Source organism: Juglans microcarpa x Juglans regia, chromosome 1S, assembly GCF_004785595.1.
Source record: "Juglans microcarpa x Juglans regia isolate MS1-56 chromosome 1S, Jm3101_v1.0, whole genome shotgun sequence".
NCBI lineage: Eukaryota > Viridiplantae > Streptophyta > Magnoliopsida > Fagales > Juglandaceae > Juglans > Juglans microcarpa x Juglans regia.
The window spans coordinates 25,900,263-25,924,480 of NC_054595.1; the positions used below are offsets into that span (position 1 = coordinate 25,900,263).

Sequence of the window (24,218 nt, forward strand, 5' to 3'; positions counted from 1 at the left end):
TTCCCTCGTAAAAAATGAGCCTTTTTTTATATTCTATTGACTGATTTGGAATAATTGTTAGGACCTTCCACCCTTTTTACTCTTATATCTTATAACTCTTTATAATATCTCCTTATAGTTAAAAGAGGGTATAACGTTAACAGTAATAAACAATAGTGAACACAACAAAACCACATAATCACGGCAAAACCACTATATCTCTCATCCTCAAAGCAAATCCACGGCAAAATCACCACAAAATCACAGTAAAATCATTACAAAAATACCACAAAATCAAAAAATCACCACACAAATCACGGTGGTAGAGGGGAAACTGGCTGTGTGTGAGAGGGAGAGATGCCGTGAGAGAGTGAGGAAGCATAGGTGGCAGATCGAGGCCATGGGTGGTTGGAATGGGTCAGTAGTGGCCTGAGGATGCCGGAGAGAGTGGTCACACGCCATGGATGGCGGCGTACGATGGTGGAGGTGGCCTAAGGGGAAGTGGGCATCCGTGAGGGAAGGTGAGCATGCATGGTGGCTCGGCTGGACGTGGGGATGGCTACGAGAGATGGTCGGTGGACAAAGGAGGTCCTGGTGGTGGTGTGGTGGCAAGAGGTGGTGGAGCTCCGTCGTGGGTGTGGAGAACCCGTGCAAGAGAGAGGTGGACTTCGTGGGGGCAAACGGCAGGAAGGTGGAAGCCGAGCTCACTGGAGAAGGATGGCTGGTGGGAGGGGAGGCTATCGTGGAGATGGTGGCACCGGAGGATGGCCCACGGCGGCGCAGCAACATCAAGCCCATTCGAGTTGTGCACTGCCGAGAGAGAGGAAGAGAGAGCGTGAGAGAGGAAGACAGGTGTGGGAGACTCGCCGGAGTGAGGTGGTGCCGGTGGAAGGGGCGGTGAGGCTCATAGGCGCACGTCGGCGCCAAGCTAGGTAGTGGAGGAATTGGGTATGGGGAGAGCTGCGTATGACGTACGCTAAAGGAAAGGGAGGAGAGAGAGAGCGCCATGGGGAGAAAGAGAGAGGGGCTGGAGTTTTATTGTAAAATCCAACGTCTGAATCTAAAATTTGTTTAAAAATATTGTGCAGATTTTACACACTTTAAAATTATATAAATAATTTCTATTAAAATTTAGAGATACAATTATAAGATTGTAATATTTATCATTATAATAAATAATTTCTCTTGTTAAAATTTATATATAAATAATTTCTCTTATTAAAACACTGATTTAAACTAATTTAAAATTTAAATAATTTAAATATAAATAACATATCATACATAAACTATCAAATTTAATTTATAAAATACTAATCTTTCATCATTAAATAAATGATGAAATTTTATTAAATATTTTTAAGAAATTAATCTCTACCCTTCATTTTAAGTCCTTAGATAAATATTTTAAGTCCTTATTAAATATTTTTCAGAAATTAAAACCATTTAAATAATTAGAGTTTTAACATAATTTAAATATGATAATATCCTTAATTAACTAAATAAATAGCATATGATACATAAACTATCAAATTTAATTTATAAAATACTAATCTTCCACCATTAAATAAATGATGAAATTTTACTAAATATATTTAAGAAATTAAAACCATATAAATAATTAGAGTTTTAATATAATTTAAATATGATAATATTCTTAATTAACTAAATTAGGCAAACGTGCGTGGGGAGGAGAGAGAGGGAGAAAGGAAAAGTGAGGAAAAATGTTAATTTTTAGGTTTTAAATCTCAACTCTTTATCTTAAATCTTTAGATTTAATCTAACGGTAGAAGTTTAAATATTAATTTAAACTAACATAAAATAGATAATTAAAATATAAATATTATATCATACACTTAAAATTAACTTTAATTTATAAGTGAAACATGAACAGTGCTATGCTACAATAACGAACAGAGTTACAGTAATGAACAATGCTGAACAGTGCTACATAAACAGTAATAAACAGTGTTACGTGCATCCGCATCCATCTCTACATCCTCACAGCAAAATGACTACACAAATCACCAGATCACCAAACAAATCGCTACAAAAATCATAAAATTATCACAAAATCATAAAATCACCACACAAATCACAAAATCACAAAAAAATGAGGGGAAAAGTTAGGGTTTGGGATTTTAAATCTTAACTCTTCATCTTCAATATCCAAATTTGATCCAACAGTGGAGGTTAGACTAACTTAAAATAGATAATTAAAATATAAATTCAACTTTAATTTATAAAATATTAATCTTTTATCATTAAATAAATGATGGAGTTTTGTTAAATATTTTTAAGAGAGTCAAATCATATAAATAATTAGAGTTTTTAATATAATTTAAATCTTATAATATTTATAATTAACTAAAATCATTTAGATAAAATGATTTTCTACCATTATAATATTTTTGAAGTTTTTCAAATAGAAGAGACTTACTTTAATGATGAAAAAATGTGAGAGCAATATAGAAATAAAAGATTCTATATTTTTTCAGTGTTCCCTAGGTCATTGATTATTGTGGTTGAATTCTACACAATTTAAATTTTTTGCTAAGAAAACTATTGTTAAATATCTAAAATCTTTTAATTTTCATACTATTCATATTACTGTAACGTTTTGTTATCATTATGATACTTGTTAAAATTTATTTTTCTGCTCTGTGTATTAAATTATTAACTAATTATTTTCTTTAAAAAAATATATTACTTTTACACATTATATTATTTTTTAGACACATTATTTTCAATTAGACAAATGGGCAAACGTGTGTTCCACGTTATATAACTGTTAGTGTGTGTATATATATATTATATGTTTGCTTAGGAAAAAAAATGCAAGTAGAGCTGGATGAAAACAAGCCTATATATCATGGGAAAATGCTAGGTTGCCCATGGTGTTCCCTCTGAATTTGACTGCTCATCTATTTTTATTTTTCTAATGATTAAAAAATTTATTATTAAAAATTTATGTATTTTAAAAAATATATTTAAAACTATTTAAAAGAAAAAAAAATACAATTAGAATAGAATAATGCTAGAGTTCCCGCTGAGCTTTAGCCTCTAACATGTGTTTTATTATGTGTTTTTTTAATTCCTTTTTATATAGATTTTTTAAAAATTTTAAATATTTTGAAAAATAAAAAAAAAATTCACAATGTTATTAAAAAAATACTTTCTTATTCACGAAGTAAAAATATTTTTTTATTTTACTTCGTGATTAAGAAAGTATTTTTTAATAATTTTTTTTAACTTTCTAATTAAAGAAGTATTTTTAATGTTATTCTAAATTTATTTTATTTTTTAAAAATAGTTAAAAATATTAAAAAAATACATATAAAAGAATAACTTAAAAAAAAACATATGAATGCGGGAGCTCTAGCATTGTACATTGTAATATGGGCACAACATTGTCCATTGTAATATGGGCACAAAGCGATAGATGCTGGGCGGAGAGTAGCATGATCCATATATCATGAGTGATCCATCAAAATTTTTAAAAGGAAAAGCACTAAACGTAAAGGAAAAAGGGATTGAAAGACTGCTATGGTATGTTTTTACCTACAATTTTATCTTATTTAATTATTATAAATTTTTTAAATTTTTACATAAAATAAAATAAACAATAACAGTGTAAAAAAATTTGAAAAACTGATCGGACCGTCTAGTCCAGTCCATAAGCGATTCGATATGATACTGGTTATTAAGAATTGAAACCAGTCCTATATCGGTACGTACTGGTTTTCATATTTTGAAAATCAGTTTAAACCGAAACAGACCGGTATATATATTTATAATTTTTTATATCATATTATATATATTATATGCTAAATTATTAATTAATACATGAAATTTTAATCATATTATTCAATTCTATTAATCTTATAACATAAAATTAATATAACTTAAAATTTTAATCTTAAACGTAATTATTAATATTAAGTTATTATTATAAACTTAATCGATGGTCAGCCCATTTAAGCCAGAAGGCTCTAAGAGTGGTCCCGGTGGTGTTCCCTCAAACTCTTAATCTACTTATTTCTCTTTAAAAATAGGAAATTTTTGTTTAAAATCTGTCTCAATGAATTCTTTATTCAAACCTAATGAATCTACCACTAGCATCCCTATAGAATCAAATCATTTGAAGATACTTGCTTTATAAAAAAAAAAAAAAGTAAGGAATCACTGATACAAATTTTACAAAGATAACCCATAACTAAATAGAATAATGTATATTGGAAAGCTTGTGTTGGTAAGCCAAGAAAAACCGATGGTCAGCCCATTCAAGCCAGAAGGCTCTAAGGGTGGTACTAGAATATTGTAAAAAAGAAATTAACTCTTTAAAGAAAATTTCATTAACCAGAGAGATTAATTTTTTAACAAAAAATAGAATTAGAAGAAAGGAAAACCAAATAAACTTCTTAAAACAAGAATTAAAATATAAAAGAATTCGAGAACAGTTAAAAGACTCATTATTAACCCAAAAAATTGATAATTTCAAAATTATAATTGAAAATGAAATATGCTCTAACCTACCCAATACCTTCTGGAACAGAAAACAACATATAGTAGAATTACCCTATGAAAAAGAGTTTTCTGAGAAAAACATTACAACCAAGGCTAGACCTATCCAAATGAATAACGAATTACTAGAATATTGTAAAAAAAAAATTAATGATTTAAAAACAAAATGATTAATAAGGAAAAGTAAATCACCATGGAGTTGTGCTGTCTTTTATGTCCAAAAACAGGCAGAATTAGAAATAGGAGTTCCTCGTTTAGTAATAAATTATAAACCTTTAAATAAGGTACTACAATGGATTAGATACCCAATTCCTAATGAAAAATATTTATTATCCCAATTATATAATGCTACAGTATTCTCAAAATTCGACATGAAAAGTAGTTTTTGGCAAATCCAAATTGCTGAAAAGGATCGATATAAAACAACCTTCACAGTTCCCTTTGGACATTTGAATGGAATGTTATGTCATTTGGATTAAAAAATACCCCTAGTGAATTTCAAAATATTATGAACGAAATATTTACTCCTTTCACTTATTTTTCAATAGTTTATATAGATGATGTATTAATATTTTCTTCATCTATTGAACAACATTGGAAACATTTAAATATTTTTATTCAAGTTATCAAACAAAATGGATTAGTTGTCTCATCATCAAAAATAAAACTATTTCAAGAAAAAATTAGATTCCTTAGGCATGTAATTTATCAAGGAACTATTACACCAATTAGTAGAGCAATAGAATTTGCTGATAAATTTTCAGATGAAATAAAAGACAAAAATCAATTACAGAGATTTCTAAGAAGTCTCAACTATGTTGCAGATTTTTACCAATCTCTCAGACCATTATGTAAACCATTATTTAAAAGATTAAAAAAGAATCCACCTCCTTAGACAGAAAACATACTAATATTATAAAATAAATTAAAGCACATATTAAGAAATTACCATGCTTAGGGCTTCCATCTCCTCATACTTTTAAAATTGTTGAAACAGATGCCTCTGATATTGGATACAGAAGAATTATGAAACAAAAATTATCATCCAACTCGGAACAGATAGTTCGATTCCATTCAGGATGTTGGAATCCTACTCAAAAGAATTATAGTACTATTAAAAAAGAAATTTTAGCTATTGTATTATGTATTTTCAAATTTCATGATAATTTATTGAATCAAAAGTTTTTACTTAGAATAGATTGTAAATCAGCCAAATAAGTTTTAATTAAAAATGTGAAAAATCTGGCTGCCAAGCAAATATTTGCCAGATGGCAAGCTATATTAAGTATTTTTTATTTTGATATTTAGCATATTAAAGGAGAATCTAATTCTCTTCTTGATTTTCTATCCCGAGAATTCTTACAGGGAAAATCATGTCAACTTTAAAGTCCAAAATAAAGTCCAAATCCTCATATGCACGGCCGCCATCTCCTCCTTATCCTTCACCTTGTCCTTCTGCAACTCCAAGACTTTATACGGTATTGGGGACATTACTACAAAATATTAGACCCTCTTACAATCCATTTTCACCATTAGCCTCTCCAAAATTACCAACTTACTCCAAAGCTGTTTCTCCTTCTGCTCATTCTCCTTCCCAAATTATTAATCCCCCATTATTATTTCAACCTTCTTCATCTCCTATTATTATCAAATCTCATTGGCATCCAGTCTTTCCTATTGAATCTGAAATTCAACATCTGTCTGATCCTCAGAAATTACTTGATGCATTTCTCCTACCAGACTGGCATTATGTTCCACAAAACATTAAGAAAACCTAGCATTTTTATGAATTCATATTAGTAGATACTGACTCAATTATTCTCTCAGAAATTCTTTGTTCCCTTCAAACTCAACCTTCTTCACCAGCGTCTCCAATTGTTGCTTTTCATAAAGTCACTATCAAACAAGTTCTCACCCTGGAACAATGAGGAAAAAATCCCTATTTAACAAGAAAATTCTCTGATCCCTATGATTCTCCTTATTATGATTATTACGATTACCAGCAAGTATGGATAAAAATGTTTTTAAAACAAAACAAAAATTTGCGCCATTCATGATTCCTTCATTTTGATAAACTACAGGAAATTAAAACACTATCGAAATGGTTCTCACTATGGTGGGAATATTATGGACCCGAGCCTCTTCTCCTTCCTCTTCCCTTCAGGAAAGTCTCAAAAATTTTATTTCATAAAATGACAGCCCACCAGCATTAAACCATTGCTCACCCCTCTTGCTATTCTTTCTCAAAACAAAATTAAATTGGATTATGAAATGGAAATACGTTATCAAACCTCATCCCTCTCTTAAAACCATTATGTTCCTAGCCCGTCAAGTTTCTATCAAATGGTAGGAAAAATACAATTATGATTATGTATTGAAGATGTTTTCAAAAGTTACCAGAACTCCGAAAGTCCTAGTCCAACGGAGCAGATTTCAAGCACAATTAGCATCCATTACAAACAAGAAGGATTTGAAAAGATTAGCTGAAGTAATGTCACAAATATCAGACAGTGACGATGAAGAAGAAGCACGACCCAGATTATCTCCATTACAGCATCCCGCATTATCACCAGCCCATTAGGCCCCTCCTTCTCAACAGGCCTCTCCTTCTCAACAGGCCTCTCAATTTCAGGGCAACCAAGCTGCATCTCCTTCTCAAGATTATTCACCTTACCATCCAGTACAACTGATGAATTCTCAAGATCCGTTTGAACTGGAATTAGCAAATTATGATCCTCAGAATATGTGACTCCAAAAAATTATTATCTGACTAAATAGAAATTGTCAAAATATTATCCCTCTAGAAAGTTATTTGTGACAAATTATTGCCCAGCAAAGCGACAAATAATTCTGTACAAGATTACGTGTTCTGTACTATGTTTGTTTTTAGCGTCGGCTGACACTGTTCTTGTCTTTAATGTCGGCCGGTACTGTGTTTGTTTTTAGCGTCGGCCGATACTGTTCTTATGACGGCCGGTACTGTTCATGTATTATTAAGGTTACTGTTTTAGTGTCTATATAAGGAGGTTCACGAGGCAAGAAGGACATTCAGAATTTCTAATCTGAAATCCCTTCCTCTCTAGTCCAAACCTCTCCAGTCTAGTCCTGTCCTCCTCTCCTTGTAAATCTTTCAATCGTCCTTCCCTCATGTCTCCAGCTCCCAACTCCTTTGAAAATTAATCTCCTTGTAAGTATTATATTCTTAATGAAGAAGTTTATTTCATATCTCTTTTCTTCAATTTTTATTTCCTCATGCATATGGTCAGTTATATCGCCTGCCTTCTTTGCTATCATGCATATGGCCAGTCTTACCGCCTTTTTCTTTTATTAATATCTTATTATTCTACCTGAGATTTACGCCTTTGGTATCAGAGCCATTGGTGATAGTATTGTTATTGCTATTTTATTGCTATTATTATTGTTATAGTATTGTTATTGCTATCATATTTTTCCTGATATTTTTGATGGGTTTTTATTATGTTCATAGTACTGGCTTTCGCGATTTGTATGAGTTAAAATGCACAGAATATAATTTGAGAATGGAATTACAAATCTTGATGGATAATATAAAAGATCTTAAAAGACAACAATAATTAATGAGGTAAAATTATACATTAATGATGTCTAAATATTATGTATATCAAAGTAGACAATCTGCGATAGAATACTATGAAGCTGACTGCACTTTCCTAAGAAACGAAATTAATAGTATAAGAAACCATTTGAAGATACTTGCTTTACAAGAAAAAAAAAAAGGTAAGGAATCACTGATACAAATTTTACAAAGATAACCCATAACTAAAGAGAATAATGTATATTGGGAAGCTTGTGTTGGTAAGCCAAGAAAAACGATGGTCAGCCCATTCAAGCCAGAAGGCTCTAAGGGTGGTCTCGGTGGTATTCCCTCAAGCTCTTAATCTACTTATTTCTCCTTGGAAATAGGAAATTTTTGTTTAAAATCTGTCTCAATGAATTCTTTATTCAAACCTAATGAATCTACCACTAGCATCCCTATAGAATCTGATAATATTAATCAAGAAGACTACAGTTTATCAGATATAGAAAGAAATCTACAAGACTGGACAATTCCTGATGTTCCAAAAAATCAAATATACAAAATCTCTACTTTTTCTTCTAAATTATCATTCCTTACAAATTATACAATTAAAACAGTAGAGAAAACTATTAGTTTAAATAATGACTATGAATCATTACAGCTCCTAACAAAAAAGGCTATTGATCATCATAAAAAATAAAATTATTCTTTTATTCATATTGGACTAGTACAAGTAGCTATAAAGCCACTCACTCGAAATGGCTTAAATACCTCAGTATTGCTTTGTTTAAGAGACAGAAGACATTATAACTTTCATGATTCATTACTCGGAATGGTAGAATCCAGCTTATTCCAAGGACCAGTCTATTTTAATTGTTATTCCAATTATTCTTTATCATTATTTGATGGTAATATTTTGCATGCCTTAACACTAAATATTAAGACAAATGGCTATCAAATGATGAAAGGGTCACATGCTTTAACAGTAATTTATAGGATTCATTATAAATTAATGAAAACAACATTAGAACCACAAGCTCTAATTACTAGCCCTAAATGATATACATTATTATTACAATCTAGTACACAAAATTCTAGTATACAAATTCCTAAACAAATCAATTGGAATCAAGTCACACTTCCTAATGAATGGCAATTAGAGAATATTACCCCAACACCCAAGATAGAAAATAATTCTAAAGATAATCTCGAATATATAGATCAAAAAACGGATGGAACGGTTCAAATAACCTTTCAACCTTTTAGAAGATCCTTTTCACATTATTCCTCTCCAGCACCCTCCAGTTATCATACACCCAGATCTATTCTTACATCAATCTCTAGAAATAAATCCCAAAATTTTGACACCAGATCTTTTGATACTAGATCTCAAAATCTTAACACCCAGATTCGAGGAATCATTCCTGGAAATATTATTGATATACCAGTATATGCTATTAGCCATCCTGATAAAGCATCTACCTCTCATAATCCTGAAAAAGAACCATCTTCTCCGACGTATTCTCAAGTAGTTGGAGATGATGCCCAAATATATACCCTGAATAAAGAAGAATTTAAAATTAACAAAGAATATCTCAAACAAGATTATATGAAAAAAGAAAATAGTCACAAAAGAATAACATTTTTCTCAACCTTTACAAAAATAGAAAGAGATTATATTCAAGAAAAATATTACGAAGATTTAGAAAAAATACAGATCAATATACCTTTCTTTACATGGTTCGAAATATATAAATCAAATCAATTATCTACCATAAACAGGACTACTAATCAATGGATTAAAGGAAAAAATAATCAAATTATTTATAAAGAATATCCTCCTTTTGAAGTCATCAAGTATAATAAGAGGAATACTCAAATTTTGGCTAGACCAATAAAAAAATATAATATTACAAATACTGAGAAAAACCTTGATAATATAATACAACAAAACAATTATACTAATTTATATCTAAAAATCATGGGTAAGCAATTAGAAAGGATTGAAACCTAAATATCTCCTATAAAACTCACTATTAAAGAAATATAAGAAACTCTCTTATTTGATCCCCACGAAATTTCATCCCATTTAAAATCGATTTTTTCCAAAAACAAAAATGATTTATTAGAACAGATCTCTAGTAAATTAGAAAAATTAACTATTAGTAACACTGCTACCACCTCAAAATAACCACAAATTAATGTATTAAGCAAAATAGACTCACCCATAATATCTGACTCTGAAATTAGCAATATTGAAAATCAATTTAAAAATCTAGATCTACAAATAAACAAGATTAGAGGAGATCATGTTAATAATTTTTCGGTTAGAGATTCAAAACAACATGTCTCTATTACTCGTAATTGGTATCCCAGACCTACTCCACCGGATATGCAATTCGAGGAAAGAGAACATATAGTAAGATCAGCCTTCGCACCAGATGTATTATACGAATGGAATATAGACGGATTATCTGAATATGAAATACTAAATCATTTTTAAGAAATGATTATGGTAGCCAACGTCTATACAAGTAACAGAAAAACTGATCATCAGGTAGCACACATTATTGTTACAGGATTTACTGGCCAACTACAGGGTTGGTGGGATCATTACATTTCATATGATGAAAGGTCACGAATATTAACAGTTTATAAATATGATAAAAATATGCAAATAATTAAAACAGAAAATGATTTACCCCTAGAAGATGTTGTCAACACATTAATATATACATTAACTAAACACTTTGTTGGTGATTCCGTTCAATTTAAAGAAAGAACTAGTGATTTGTTGATTAATCTTAAATGCCCTTAATTATTTGATTTCCGTTGGTATAAAGATGTATTTCTAACTAAAGTTATGATCAGAATGATTGCCAACATCCATATTGGAATGAAAAATTCATAGCCGGACTTTCATATTACTTCGCCCAAAAGGTACGAGAATCATTATTAAGATCAGACGGTACTATTGATTTTCATAATCTCACATATGGTGATATAATAAGTAAGATTAACAGAACTGGATTAACTATGTGCAACGATTTAAGATTAAAAAAGTAAATAGAGAAAGAAAAGAAGTTTGCTAGAAATGAATTAGGTACTTTTTGTGAACAATTTGGTTATACTCCTTTATTAGCCCCCTCAAGAAGACACAAAAAAGGAAAAAGAGTTTATAAGAATTATTCCAATAAAAAATGAAAATACAGAAAACCTTATAAAAAGACAAAAGACAAACCAACATATAATAAGCCACTAAAAAGTCTTAAAAAGACTAATAAAAAGAAAAAGCAGATTATTTGTTATAAATGCGAAAAAGTAGGACATTATAAATCAAACTGTAAAGTCAAACAACAAATTAATGAATTAGATATATCCGACACATTAAAAGACAAATTAATAGACATTTTTATAATACATTCAAGTGAAGATGAGGTTAGTTCTTTAGAAGAAAAAGAAATTTATCAATTAAAAGAATCAAGTTTTTCAGAACAATATTCCGATAGTGATTGTCTAAATAAGGATAATTGCATTTGTAACAAAACTATTAATGTACTTTCAAAACAAGAAGATATTATACTAGAATTAATAGACAAAATTAACAACCCTCAAGAAAGAAAAGATTATTTAGAAAAATTAAAAGATACATTTAATAATCAAAATACTACAATAACTTCATCCTCAAAACCTTACAATTTTTCAGAAATAATAAGAAGATTTAAAACTGACAAACAGAAAATTACGATTCAAGATATACAACAAGAAATTAATGAGATAAAATAAGAAATTAGAAATTTAAAAACATCTAATCTTAAATTAGAAGTTTCAAACGAACAACTATTACAAGAAATTATATTATTAAAAATAGAGAATAATGGAAAAAATCTTCATGAAGAAAAACATAATATTGAACAGGGAGAATGTTCAACATTAGATGAAACGAACAATTTTATTAATATTCTTAATAAGATAAATTTTCAAAAATGATATGTTGAAGTAACAGTTTCAATTAATCAAGAATTCTCTTTTACTATAATTGCCCTATTAGATATATGAGCGGACCTAAATTGTATACAAGAGGGATTAATACCCTCTAAATATTTTGAAAAAACAAAAGAAACATTATCCCAAGCCAATGGAACAAAATTGAATATAAATTATAAATTATCCAATGCACATATATGTAATAATGGACTTTGCTTTAAAACAACATTCATTTTAGTAAAAAATATTACTACCAAAGTAATATTAGGAAATCCCTTTCTTGCATTACTATACCATTTCTCTGTAACAGAAGAAGGAATTTCTACTAAAATACTTGGACAAGAGATACAATTTAAATTCATATTTCTCCCGGTACCAAAAGATATATATATATATATATATAATGATAAATACATTTTTTGCATAATAAATTATAATATATTTATTCCTTTTGTAATTATATTTTTACACATTTGATCATATATATTCATATAAAAAGTCTATAATTTATATAGACTATAATTAAATTTAATATTATACTAATATGTATTAATTATTATAAAATAATATACTTATATTATAATATAAATAAACAAAAAGTTTAGTATATGTAAACATATATTATTACTAACATAAATAATTCGTTAAACTAGAAAAATTAGACTAGATTGAACCAGACCGAAATCGAAAAAACTAGAAGTTCCAATTTTGAAAGTGAGTCAATTCAGTATCGATTCTTAAATTTTTAAAACCGGTATATACCAATTAGATTATAAAAAAATAACAAAATCAAATCAAATCAGACCAATTACACTTTTAATAAAAAATTTAACTTTTTTAAATCACAAAATTAAAAAAAATATTAAAATAAAAAATTTTGTTTTATTTATCGCATCTCTCTAAACAAACGATGCCCGGCCTGAAGGTGGCAAAAAGCGTTTTATCCCATTTCCCGCTCGTTTGATCAGAACGATCCACTGTCAAGCCAAATCTCTTCCAACGGTAAGGTCTTCTCCAGACCCAGGGTCCCAGAGCTTCTCTATAATCTTTCATGTCCTAACACAGATCTCATTCAAGAACGCACTACTAGTTTTCACCACAAATCTCAAAACCCCTGTTCGTATCTTGCGCATCACCGTGCTTTCAAGAAAACCCACTCCACAATTCCTTTATTTCAGCCTCACTCTTTTTCTATTACTGGTTTTATCATTACCATCAAGGCTTCTAAGCCCAACCCAAATGAAGACGATGAAGATTTAGAGGGTTCTGAAGAATTAATGGCATTGGATGAAGAAGAGGAGAAACGAGAACAAGATGGGTCACCCAGTGTGAGATCGTCAGAGGCTGAGGTTTTAACCAGAGCCCAGAGGATTGTTCTTGAGCTTAACAATGACAACGCCAATAGGGTCATTGACGGGAATGAATTCGTTCTGATTCTGGGGTATGCGCCTTGGTGTGCAAGGAGTGCCGAGCTGATGCCTCAGTTTGCTGAGGCTGCAACTGCACTCAAGGAATTAGGGAGTCCTCTTTTGATGGCCAAGCTCGATGCCGACCGATATCTGAAGGCGGCATTCCTTCTTGAGATCAAAGGGTTTCCGACTCTGCTTCTGTTTGTTATGTTGAAGTCCCTGCCCCAAGCAAGCAGTCAACAATGACTGCTTGCTTCTCAACCTCCAGCGTGCAGCGCCCAGCGCCTAGCGCCCAACTGTCTATTAAATGCATTCACACGGTAATGCGATATACATTCGCTTATAAATTGAAGCTCCATGCGAGAGCTTCTGATACACCCAAAGAAGAAAAGAGAAAAGAGAGAGAGCCTGGAGAGCTCTGAGAGAAAAGAAGAGAGTTGAGTTGAGTAGAGTGTGATCCTCCTCCTCTGTAATATTTTCTTGTGTACCACTATTTAATAGTGAAGCTCTTTTCTGTGGATGTAGGCAGTTGCAGAACCACGTTAAATTCTTGGTGTCACTGAGTGCATAAACTATACTCTTTTATTACCGCTTTTATTCCTTCCACTGTGTTGATTTCCCTAACAAGTGGTATCAGAGCGATTGTTGGGAAGAGTTTTTTTTTACAGAAAACTCGTTTTTAGTGTGTAGCTCAGTTTTCAAATTTGAGCATACCACTGTGTTCGTCTCATCGAGACAAGAAAAATAGTGAAAAACCAGAGGCCGGACGGACGCCGCACGCTCCACCACGCGACGTCCGAAGATCGGAGAGTGAGCCCACTCTCGACACGCGCTGCACGCGCCCAGGAGAGGCATGAGCGCGTGATACCCACTCTCGGCACGCGCCTCACGCGCTCCAGAGAGGCCCTTGCGCGTGAAGTTCACGCGCCTGACGTTTCTACTGACTCCAGAAAGCGCGTGAGTTACACTCGCCTACGCGTTCCACGCGCTCCAGTGAGGTTCTAGCCCGTGAGGAACACTCGCCTACGCGCTGTTAGTCGCGCCACGTGCTGCACGCGCGACAGTGTTCCTGTTTTGGTTCTTTTGCTCATTCCTTGTGCTATCTGAGTTCGATTTTGACGAAACAAGACTCGTTTCCAACAAAATCAAGTGTTCCGGACACAACGGTGCTGTCCATTTTGCGATATTACACTTCAAAGATCCTGTACTTACATTTTGTATTTAGAATCAGTCTAAATTCATGGAGGATTCAGCATCAGGCGCCATGATAAAGCTGACTGCCTCAAACTACAGTCTTTGGAGGCCTTGGATGGAGGATCTATTGAACTATAAAGATATGTCTGACCCTTTGGAAGATGAAGGGAAGAAGCCAGATGAAGTTACGGATCAAGTGTGGAGAAAGATGCACAAGAAGACTATCGGTCAGATCAGACAATGGATTGACCATAGTATTTTTCACCACGTGGCCCAGGAGACAGATGCATATAGCCTCTAGAAAAAGTTGGAGGATATGTATCAAGCTAAGACTGCTCGAAACAAGGCCCTCTTGATGAGACGGCTTGTTAACTTGAAGTTGAAGAGCGACACCTCTGTTGCCGAGCACACTAGAGAGTTTCAAAACCTAGTTAACCAGCTCGGATCCGTCAACCTAAATCTTGGCGATGAAGAACAAGCCCTGCTACTTCTTAGTTCGTTACCAGATAGTTGGGAGACGCTGGTAGTCTCCCTCAGTAACTCTACTCCAGATGGCAAACTTACCATGACGATGGTTAAGGATGCCTTGTTTAATGAGGAGGCCAGACGAAAAGAGACAAGCATGAATCAAACTCATGTCCTTGTCACCGAGAGTAGAGAAAGGCCTCGAGGTGATGATAGAGGGAGAAGTGGAGGCAGAAACAGAGGGAAGTCTCAATCACGTGGAAGGTCCAACAGTAGCAGGAACCAGCAAACGGGTAACATGAAATGTTACCATTGTGGCAAAGAAGGCCACATAAGGAAAAACTGCCGCAAGTTTTTAAGGGAGCAAGGTCAAAGCAGTAAGCTGAAGAAAGAAGATGGTGAAACCCTTGTCACTCTTTTGGGAGATGTGGCAATACTCTCCACCAGTGACGAGACGTGTCTGCACGTTGCAAGCCATGATGTTGAGTGGGTGGTAGACACAGCAGCATCATACCATGTCACTTCCTATAGTGAATTTTTCACTACGTACAAAGCAGGAGACTTTGGTACGGTAAGGATGGGAAATGCCAGTTCCTCGAAGATCGTGGGAGTTGGCGAAGTGCAGATAAAAACTAACGTTGGTTGTACCATGGTGTTGAAAGATGTTCGACACATTCCTGACCTTCGGCTCAACCTGATTTCGGGAACAGCCCTTGATCGACAGGGTTATGACAGCTACTTCAGCAATGGCACTTGGAAACTGTCACAAGGTGCCATGGTTGTCGCCCGATGACATATTTGCGATACGTTGTACAAGACCCATGTGAAGATTGATACTGATAGCCTCAATGCAGCAGAAGACGAGGCATCACCGAATCTGTGGCACAAGAGACTCGGACACATGGGTGAGAAAGGGTTGGATACGCTTGCGAAAAAGGCACTCATCAAGGTTGCCAAAGGAATAGCGTTAAACCCTTGTGAGTACTGTTTGTTTGGCAAACAACGCAGAGTCTCGTTCAATTCCTCTACGAAGAGAAGATCAGAGTTGTTGAGTTTGGTACACTCTGATGTATGTGGTCCAATGGAAGAAGAGTCATTGAGAGGTAATAGATATTTCGTGACATTCATTGATGATGCTTCACGAAAGGTCTGGGTATATGTTTTGAAGTCAAAGGATCAGGTCTTCGAGCACTTCAAGAATTTCCACACCCTAGTGAAAAGAGAGACGGGAAAGAAGTTGAAGTGCCTGCGAACGGACAATGGAGGAGAATATGTTTCCAAAAGGTTTGCTGCATACTGCGCTGATCGCGGTATTCGACATGAGAAGACGGTCCCATATACCCCTTAGCACAATGGTGTAGCCGAAAGAATGAATCGGACCATCATTGAAAGAACAAAATGCATGCTCAGTATGGCTAAGTTACCAAAGCCATTCTGGGGTGAAGCTGTTTGTGCTGCCTGTTACCTGATCAACAGATCACCTTCCGCACCACTGGAATTTGAAGTTCCTGAGAAGGTTTGGTCTGGAAAAGATGTCTCTTACTCTCACCTGAGAGTGTTTGGGTGCAAAGCCTTTGCACATGTATCCAAGGAGCTGAGACAGAAGCTCGATGTCAAGTCAACTCCATGTATCTTTGTTGGATATGGAGATGAAGAATTCGGATACAAATTATGGGATCCAGTGACAAAGAGAATTGTCAGAAGTAGGGACGTTGTGTTCCATGAAAACCAGCATATAGGAACTGAAGCTTCCTCGATGTCAGTAGAGCTTAGTTCCTATACACATCCTGCATCATTACAGTCCGCCACAGATAATGAAGATATGCAGGATCGAGATCCAGAAGCAGAAGAAGAAGCTCAGGGTGTTGAGCAGGAGGAGCAAGAACCCTCTCCACCAGCAGCTGGTGTACCACCACAAGGGTTAGATGGTGATGAACCTCCTTTGGTTGATGAAACTCAACCAAGAAGATCGGCAAGAGGCCGCCTACTGATTCCGTCGATGAGATATCCGGAATCAGACTATATTCTGCTTACTGATGAGGGGGAGCCGGAGAGCTTCCAGGAAGTTCAAACTCATGCTGATAGAAGCCTATGGGTGCAGGCAATGCAAGAAAAGATGAGTTCTTTGCAGAAAAATCAAACTTATGAGTTGGTGAAACTTCCTGAAGGAAAGAAAGCCCTAAAGAGCAAATGGGTGTTCAAGCTGAAGAAAGATGGCCAAGGAAAGCTGATAAAGCACAAGGCCAGAGTGGTTGTCAAAGGATTCCAACAGAAGAAGGGAATCGACTTTGACGAGATATTTTCCCTGGTGGTGAAAATGATGTCAATCCGAGTCATACTCGGATTGGTAGCCAGCTTGAATTTGGAACTCGAACAGATGGATGTGAAGACAGCCTTTCTCCATGGAGATTTGGAGGAGGAAATCTATATGGAGCAACCAGAAGGGTTTGAAGCTCCAGAGAAAGATCACTTAGTCTGCAAGCTAAAGAAGAGTCTCTATGGCCTCAAGTAAGCGCCGAGGCAATGGTACAAGAAGTTCGACTCATTCATGATGAGTCATGGTTACAAGAGACTTGTTGCAGATCAGTGTGTCTATGTTCGAAGGTTCCAGGATGACAAGTTTGTCATACTCCTTTATGTTGATGATATGTTAATCGTTGGTGAGGATAGGTCCAAGATTAACAAACTAAAGAAGGAACTATCCAAGTCCTTTGACATGAAGGACTTAGGCCCAGCACAGCAACTTTTGGGCATGAAGATTGTTCGTGATAGGAATGTCAAAAGGGTGTGGCTATCACAACAAAAATATGTTGAACGGGTCATCAGACGTTTCAACATGGGAGATGCTAAGCCAGTCAATACTCTACTTGCTAACCACTTCAAGTTGAGCAAGAGCTCATGTCCTTCTTCAAAGAAAGAGATTGAAGAAATGGAAGTAATTCCCTACTCTTCAGCAGTAGGAAGCCTGATATATGCAATAGTTTGTACCAGACCAGATATTGCTCATGCTGTAGGCATGGTGAGCAGATTCCTTTCAAATCCAAGAAAGGATCATTAGGAAGTAGTCAAGTGGATTCTCAGGTACCTAAAAAGTACATCAAAGATGTGCTTGTGTTTTGGGGGAGCTAAACCAGTTTTGGAAGGCTATACAGATTCAAATATGGCAGGAGATCTAGATAGCAGGAAATCTACTTCAGGATTTCTCTTCACTTTTGCAGGAGGAGCTGTCTCTTGGCAGTCTAAATTGCAGAAGTGTGTTGCTTTATCTACAACTGAGGCAGAGTACATTGCCGCAGCAGAAGCTGGAAAAGAGATGTTGTGGATGAAGCGTTTCCTCCAAGAACTAAGGGTTAGTCAAGAAGACTACAAGGTACATTGTGATAGTCAAAGTGCTCTAGATTTGAGCAAGAATTCAATGTACCACTCCCGCACCAAGCATATTGATATCCGCTATCATTGGATACGCGAAGCGATGGAACAACAGCTATTGAAGCTTGTGAAGATCCATACGAAAGAGAATCCAGCGGATATGCTGACGAAGGTGGTTACAAGTGAGAAGCTTGAGCTATGCAGAAACATAGCTGGGATGGATAGCATCTAGGTAAATGGGCATGGAGGGGGAGAATTGTTGAAGTCCCTGCCCCAAGCTTGCTTCTCAACCTCCAGCGTGCAGCGCCTAGCGCCCAACTGTCTATTGAATGCATATTAAATGCATTCACACGGTAATGCGATATACATTCGCTTATAAATTGAAGTTCCATGCGAGAGCTTCTGATACACCCAAGGAAGAGAAGAAAAAAGAGAGAGAGCCTGGAGAGCTATGAGAGAAAAGAAGAGAGTTGAGTTGGGTAGAGTGTGATCCTCCTCCTCTGTAATATTTTCTTGTGTACCACTATTTAATAGTGAAGCTATTTTCTGTAGATGTAGGCAGTTGCCGAATCACGTTAAATTCTTGGTGTCACTGAGTGCGTAGACTGTACTCTTTTATTACCGCTTTTATTCCTTCCACTGTGTTGATTTCCCCAACATGTTAATGGGACTTCTCAAGTGTACAATGGTGGATTTTCAGCGTAAGCACGCTATTTTCTCTGTCTTTCGTTTTCCATTCTGATATCTGAATATATTATTTCGTAATTTCGTCTTGCTTAGGATCGTAAGTTGTTAACCATGGTTATAACTCTTTTTCTTTTTTTTTTTCTTCATATCATGTTAACTTAAATAAAATACATTTCGGTCACGATGGTTTTTTTTGTAGACTGGCAATTTATTTTGATTGACTCTTTTCATCTTGTCGAAGCGTTTTTATATCTTAATTTTTCGACGTAATCGTGCAAATTTGCAGCTTAGAAGTTGTACTTAGAGAACTGTATAGTTTTTACGTGAAAATCTTACGCAAAAAGTTTACCTGCTTAATGTCATCCGTCGGATTTATTTTACAATAAAAAGAGGTTTACAATCTTATTAATCACGATAAATTACGTTAGTTTGTAAACTTTCTTGGGTAAGATTTCTGTGTAGACCAGTCACATCTCTTATATTTAATGCGATTGTGGATTAACTATTATACAGGGAGGAAAAAAAACTGGTGTACCTGTCATTACGATAAGCTCAGTGTCAGAGGCATAAGAATTTCTCAAAAACTACCATACGTTTGTTACTGGTCTCTTTGAGAAGTTTGAGGTATGTATATTGGAATCGTTTCAGTGTCAATTATTCCAAAGCGATAAATGTTTCTTGAGTGGGCCACATTTATTCCAAAGATACACCCCTATGCGTGGGTTTTCCATGTGTCACTGAAAATTACGAGTGGATCACAACTTACTGATATAATGACTAATGAGTGATTAATTTTTGCAAAACTGCAGGAGGGGCCTTCAAAATAGACCAAATATTACAGTTTTTGGAGTAGTTTAACAAGTTCCCATTAGTTTCTAAACTGACACAGCTAAATTCTGCCAGAGTTTACTCCTGCCCCTTCAAACTTCAGGTGGCTGATACTTCCTCTGCTATACTTGCTCTTTCTTCTTCATTTCTTCATATGTAGAATGATATGAAGTTGATAACTGAGTTGGTGAAAAGTGCGTTGTATGAGGCTGGGAACTCGTTCACTCAGTGCTTCAATTCATGTCCCCTCTACCTTTTAGTAACTGGCACTTACTTTTGGATATGAAGCTGTTTACTGAATGCGGATGATATCATCTCAGGGTACCTCCCCAACTCGCCCCCGGCACCCCAGGAAAAAAGGAACTTCTCCTGAAGTAGTGTCACCTCTCTAAAGATTTTGGAAACTGTGACGACAAAAAAAATGTTAAACTCTTCCTGCCTTCTTCCTACTCATCTGTAGGGCAGAACCAAATTGACCTAGAAAATCCAATGAATCCTCACAGATAAATCACAAAATTATGTCTCTCAGCAAATATACGGGAAGGTTTATAACACTGATGCTGCAAAATTGTATAGTTTGCTGCCATTTTAAAAAAATCAATTAGCTCCACGAGGTATGCTAATGAAATTGTCTAAAGTACATATTATAGGAAAAAGGATGAATATATATATATATATATGCGATATATAATATTGTTCTCATGTATTTAAGAAATCAGGAGAACAAATATACGCAACATGTTGCACTATTTTGTTTTATCCTTCTCTCCCATCATGCTGAAGCTTGATTCTTAATTCGGAGTTGCCGAACCTAGAAGTATAGGCTAACTTGTCTACAGTCTCATGCAAGTCTGATCCTTCTAGCATGATTCTTTCAGATAACATTGATCAGCTTTTTAAAGAAGTCCTGGAAACTGTACCCTGGTGTAATCCAGTGAATATACAACACTGTCACATGATGCAATTCAGTTTATGTCAGTATCAGCAAATAAGTTGTATTCCTTTCCCATCCTTTGGGAAGCTTAATGTTAATAACAACTTATGCATGCCAGACACACTTACAAGGTAAATTTATTAATTATTTGTTTTCACTATCGTCCAGGTTTTTTTCTTTATGAGGTTGATGCCTTTAAAAATCTTCTTGAGCCTCTTCAAGAAGTTGCAAGACAGTTCAAATCAAAGATAATTTGTTTGACCCACATTTAAAGCCATTATTGTAATTAGCTAACCTTTTTAACTGTGATTTTCTAAGATAATTTTGTTGTTGCAGATAATGTTTATATATATAGAAATCTCAGATGAGAATCTTGCAAAGCCTTTCTTAACTTTATTTGGGCTTGAAGAAGCAGAGAACACTGTGGTTAGTTTTCCAGTTAGCAACTAATTATTTTCTGGGGTTTTATTGTTAAATTTTCTTCTTTCTTGAAAAATCTTTAAATGCGGCTATAATGACGTTATGGTTTCATTTGTTTTTTCTTTTTCCCATATAGGTGACTGCATTTGATAACAGAATCAGCTCAAAGTTTTTTTACAGTCAGATCTGACCCCCACCAACATAGAAGTACCATTTTTTTTTTTATTATAATTATATTTTCCTTTGGACAGATATCTGCTTAGACAACCATAATGTCAATCTGAACTGGGCTTTTTTAGGAGTTTTGCATACGGCTCCTGGATGGTACTCTCTCTCCTTACTTCAAATCACAGCCAATACCAGAAAATGTGAGTGTCTTCTATCTTTATATTTTATTTTGGATCATGGATATGCAATTGTAGACTGGACCATCCTTCTTAGTTTTTTCCTTGAATAGATGATTTAAAATAGTTGCAAGGCATGACTATGATTCATTTGTGTCTTTTTTGTCCTTTTAGGGATATTTTTTGTTGCTTTCTTTTTACCCCTCAGCCAATTAGTGCAATGCGGTAACGTCGTATAGGCCATTAAGAAAATTGCTGAGATAATTTATTGTCATAATTGTCATGAAATGCATAAATAAAAGCTCATCAAAAATGCTATCAGACATTTTTGTTTAAGCTCTGTTCATAAGATGACGGACTTGTTTAATTTCGAGACATGTATGAACAACAAAACTTCAAAATATTTGTTTAATGTTATTTTCTATCTACTACAAATGATGGTGATCTTCAGAATTTCTTTGCAATTGTGAAAATTGCAGAAGGATGCAAGCATCCAGATCATTGTAGGAAAGACATTTGATGACTTGGTTTTGAGCAGTCCCAAGAATGTTCTTCTAGAGGTTTGACATTTTTGTGCCTTTCAGCTATTTTTCCTTTGCTCATGACATCTAAGTCCATTGTTTTAATTGAAAATGAAGTTCTGTCGGAAATAATCTTTCTTATAAACAGATTGTAAAATCATAAACAGAAAGTTGTATGCGTGCTGTTAGTTAAAGCATGTTTTAACTAACTTAAATGTAAATTACTAACTTAATTAGCTATATTATCTTTCATTGGAGAAATTTAACTTACTGTCTTATATTATTTAATTTATAATGGAAAGTGGATGACGGGGCTTAATAAGACTGCCCCTATATGATTGTGCCAAGCATTTTCTTGGTGGCAGAATCTTTTTTTTTTTTTTTAGTGGGGGGAGGGGGGTTTCAAACTCCGAACCTTCCTTTTTAGAGGCTGGAGGTTATGCCAATCAGACCACATGCCTTTAGCTTTTGGTAGCAGAATCCCAGGCACACTTGCTGTAATTACTTTAGCAGCTAGGGTTTCAGAATTTCTCTAGAGAAGGAGTTTAATAAACTCTATCCCTAAAAGACCTTATATTCTCTTCTGGGAACAGGTATACACGCCATGGTGCATCAACTGTGAAACCACTAGCAAGCATGTTGAAAAGTTGGCTAAGCACTTCAAAGGTTTGGATAATCTCGTATTTTCAAGGATAGATGCTTCTGCTAATGAACACCCAAAACTGCAGGTGAGTGTTATTATCATTGCAATTTTGCTATGACAATTTGGACTATTTTCAAAGTTACAACATTCATCAAATTTATTCAAATGCTGTAAAAGACAGAAGAAATATATTTCAAATGGCTGGAGAAAAAGGAAATGTTAGAAGTTCCTTTTATCTAAATTTATTGTGGTATATGGATGCCCTGTAATGGGTTATGCCTGTTGCTTTTCCGATCAACTCATGATCGTTTCTTCATGTTATTGTGTTTTACTTTATGCTTTTAGTTCTATTCATATACAGTTTGATATCTAAATGCTGAAGGCGCTTGCTTGAGCCTACTATCTTCTTCTTTTTTCTTATTATAAATTCCATTGATCTTAGTGGAATTGAAATTTGAAACAACCCCATGATTAATGTAGAAACTTCCCCTGCAAAAATGTATTTTTCATCTTAATATTGGAATGAAAAGGGGGCAGTGTCCCCTAGTAATTTAGAATCGCTTGAATTTTAATAAGGAGACATTTGTTTGGTCTTCCATCCATTGAAGTTGTGAGAGATGAAGTAACGCTGAAGGTATGATGCTGATGGGGTTATGCCTTTGTTATTGTCTGATATTATTGCAGGTAGACGACTTTCCAACGCTATTCTTTTACCCTTCAAAAGATAAAGCAAATCCGGTAATTATTTCATAATCTACCGGTATTTTTATATTTATACTCATCTGTATGCTAGCCGATTGGTGGAAGTAATCTAATGTGCATGCAGATCAAGCTATCTACAAAATCCAGTTTGAAGGATTTAGCGGCATCTATCAACAAACATTTGAGAGCCCAAGATCATGTCATGAAAGATGAATTATAGTAAAATATAGTGAAGTAAATATACCAAAATCTCAACTCATCAAGAAAATGTTACTGAATTTTTATTTATTTTTTGTAATAGAATTCCAGCCTCGTCCCTGTGCCGCCGTGCATTTTCTGCTCCGAACGTTGTTTGGCTTGCTGTTGCTTCTTTATTTTCCTGGTCTTTTAGTTTCTTTATTTTCCTGGTCTTTTAGTCAAGGTTGGGGATAAAGCGTGATACCATCACCATACACACCACGGATACCAAGAGGGCCGTCAGAGTCGCAGACAGTTTGAGTGCTCAGCCACTTTCCATTGCTGGTTGGTGTTAAGCTAATGAACCGCGTATGTACAACCCTGGCTAGACATAAGTGCCTAAACTGCTTCTTGCTGAAATCGTGGATTGTTAAGTGTGGAAAAAGCAACAATGTCATCGACTCCCTAAGAAATCCATGCCC

At 34.6% G+C, this 24,218-nt stretch overlaps 1 pseudogene; it reads left to right on the forward strand.

Moving 5' to 3' along the window:
- The first annotated feature begins 534 nt into the window (after nucleotides 1-534).
- On the forward strand, nucleotides 535-24,174 carry LOC121247458 (annotated as a pseudogene).
- The last annotated feature ends 44 nt before the right edge of the window (nucleotides 24,175-24,218 follow it).